Below are 3,063 nucleotides of genomic sequence, written 5' to 3'. Positions count from 1 at the left end.
GGCAGTGACATTTACATATCTCCACTCTTATAAAAAATAGCGTTGGTGATGATGGTGTTCCTGCCATCTTGCAATATAAGCCATCCGATTTATATTCGACGGATAGGAAGGAAAATATGGCTATTTTGCAAAAAGATACCCACACCCTTCTCCACATTTGCAAGTAAGGCATTCCCTCGTTCATCCTTTTCTCCCACAAGATAAACTACTCATACAAATGCATCTTGATGTTCCGTGCAATGCATGGGCATCTTGCTAGTAGGGAGAAGGAGTTTGTGTGACACATATCTAGCTATATTAAGGGGTAGGTAGATAGCATGTGTGCGAGGCATATTTAAAGCATCACGAAGATAAACAAATGGTGTGCATGCAAGTGCGGGAAAAAAATGAAGCGAGAAACAATGTGTACGCGCGCGTGTGTGTGTGTGTGAGAGAGAGAGAGTGAAATCTCAAAACAAAAGGTGCTCTGCTGGAATCCCGATGTATGTATTCATATGGTTCCGGAACTCGAGTTAACCTTAGGCATATGTGTGAGAGACATAATTATACTTTGAGACATTAGTGGTTGTGGGTGGGCGGAATTAAAGGGGTGGGCGTGTTCGACAGAGAGAGAGAGAGAGTGTGTGTTTCTGTGTGAGAGACCTGTAGGACGGGGTAGAAAGACGAATTCTAACCTTGACGGGGGGAGAGAAATACACGAAGTGCGCGTGTGTGATTCCAATGCCCACAGAGAAATTTGATATGTATGCGTGTGAGAGAGATTGCACAATTCATTCACGTATCACTATCTAGCGATCGTTGACGTGCATCGCTTGAACATAAATCAATATCTACTTTGTATCGTGGCCAAAGGTACAATATCGATTCAACGCTATAAAGATTGGACACCCACATATCACATTTTTTCTATCTAAATAAATCTTTTTAGTTGTGCATGCCAAAGTTACAGTGATGTTTCTTCAAACAACCAATGTAGCTATCATATACATGCACCATTGTTACTCTTGCATTCAAATCATTAGTCTTGGATGATTTAAGGTTCTATTATGAAGTAATATATGTAATATTCATATATGAATTCAACAGGTACGCAACTTATGGAATGGAGGCTATGTAATCATATGAGGTAACACTTTTAAGTAGCGGACTACAATATCCATTTCTTTTGTGGGACTACAATATCCATTTCTTTTTGTGGGCCTCTACACTAACACGTTAGTGCATTATGTTTAAAGTAAATAACCACTGTCACTAAATTATCTATTTACACAAGAAATACATAGGTTGAGCGTTTGATCCCTTTTTTGTGAACGCGCCTCTACACCCATACGATTGGCCGCGCCCGTGTGAACGTCCAAGTTATCGGTGCATCATCCCGAGTTATTGTCTTTTTTTCTTGGGCGGACTTCACACCAGTTATTAACTGTTAACATGTGCTCCATGTACATAGTCTCGCATGACCTTCCCGCTAGCACGGTCCAAAATTAGTTGAAACTGGATACGAACGATCCCCCGGGCGGAAAAATCTCCCGCCTCCTTCTAAAATTTCTGCCACCTAGTCTTTAGCATGCGAAATTCCCCTTTTGTCCTTGGTGCACGGAGACCAACAGTTACAATACCGTCCTCATCTACATAATAGGTCGGGGCTGCTTTGGTAACTTCTAATTCCCCCCACCACACGGCACCCCCATTTCCTCTCCCCCTCCTACAAAAACGACTAACTCCACATCACCAGAGCATCTTACATCACGCCGTCCGTAGTTCATCGGCCTTTCTACCCCTCCCCTCTCGAAACCCTAGACTGCTCATCCACTGGCGTACCAGAGCCCATTCACTGCCAGCGGTGTCCACCTCACCGGATCTGCTTCTACGACTGCATCTACGCCTCCCATCTCCCCTAGAAACAAGTAGACTGCTCATCCACCACTGTACCACAGCCCATTCAGTGTCGACCTTGTCCATGGCTCCGGATCTGCTTCGCCGGTACTCTCGTCAACCACAACACATCTGCAGCAGCTCATTCGTACTCCTCACCGGAGATGCTTCGTCCACACCCCTCGGAGACGCCCCTGTCGACGGCCTCTGATCCTCTTCGCCGACACCTTCCTCAACCCTACTAGAGCCACTTCGCCGACACCATCGTCAACCCTACCAGAGTAGCTTCGCCTATACCATTGTCAACCCTACCGGAGCTGCTTTGCCAACTCACAAGTCCAAGGCCTCAGATCCGCTTCGTTACACCCTCATCCAACCTACCGGAGCAGCTTATGACTCCCCGTCCACAGCCGCAGATCCGCATCTGTAACATCCCAAAATTCTAAATTTTGGAATGTTATAAACAAATAGATAGTTTTGATTGATTGTTTGATTGATTGAGTGAAATTCGAAACTTTTTGAAAGTTAAATGAGAGGGAATAAAAGGACTTTCCCAAACTTTCAATATCTTTTACGATCTCCGTGAGTTCAAATTCTTTTCAAACACAAAACCCTGGAGAGAAGATGACATGACTTCTTCCATTTTTTTACATGACAAGGGGTGTTGAAAATATTTGAATTTCATTTGGGAAATATTTCCAACCCAGGAACTTTATGCAACTCAATGATTTTCACGAGCGAAGATAAAATGACTTCTTCAAAACATATGAAATATGAGTTGGGAGTTTCAAAGAATTAAATTCAAAGTTCGTTTGAATATATTTTCAATTTGGAGTTATTTGAGTTATGTTTTTTATTTGTCTGAGAAAACGTTTTATAAAAAAAAAGAAACTCCCTCCTCCGACTGGGCCGGCCCAGCTCCCAGGCCAGGTCACGGCCCAGCCCAGCGCGCCGCCGCCTTCCTCCTCACATGCCCCAGCGGGACTCGCCGGAGTCCGCCGCCCCCACGTCGCCCGTCGCCCCCTTCCCCACGCCACCGCCCTCCCCTGCCCCTTTAAAAGGCCAGCCCCGACGGCGCCGCCCCACTTTTCCTCCTCTCGCCTCGCCTCTCTCCACATCTCGCGCCGCCGCCGCATCCCACCGCCCCGTCTCGCCGGAGCCGCCGTCGCCTCGCTCCGTCCCGTCGCC

Source organism: Triticum aestivum, chromosome 6B (assembly GCF_018294505.1).
Source record: "Triticum aestivum cultivar Chinese Spring chromosome 6B, IWGSC CS RefSeq v2.1, whole genome shotgun sequence".
NCBI classification, from domain to species: domain Eukaryota; kingdom Viridiplantae; phylum Streptophyta; class Magnoliopsida; order Poales; family Poaceae; genus Triticum; species Triticum aestivum.
Note: the sequence above shows the minus strand (reverse complement) of the source record.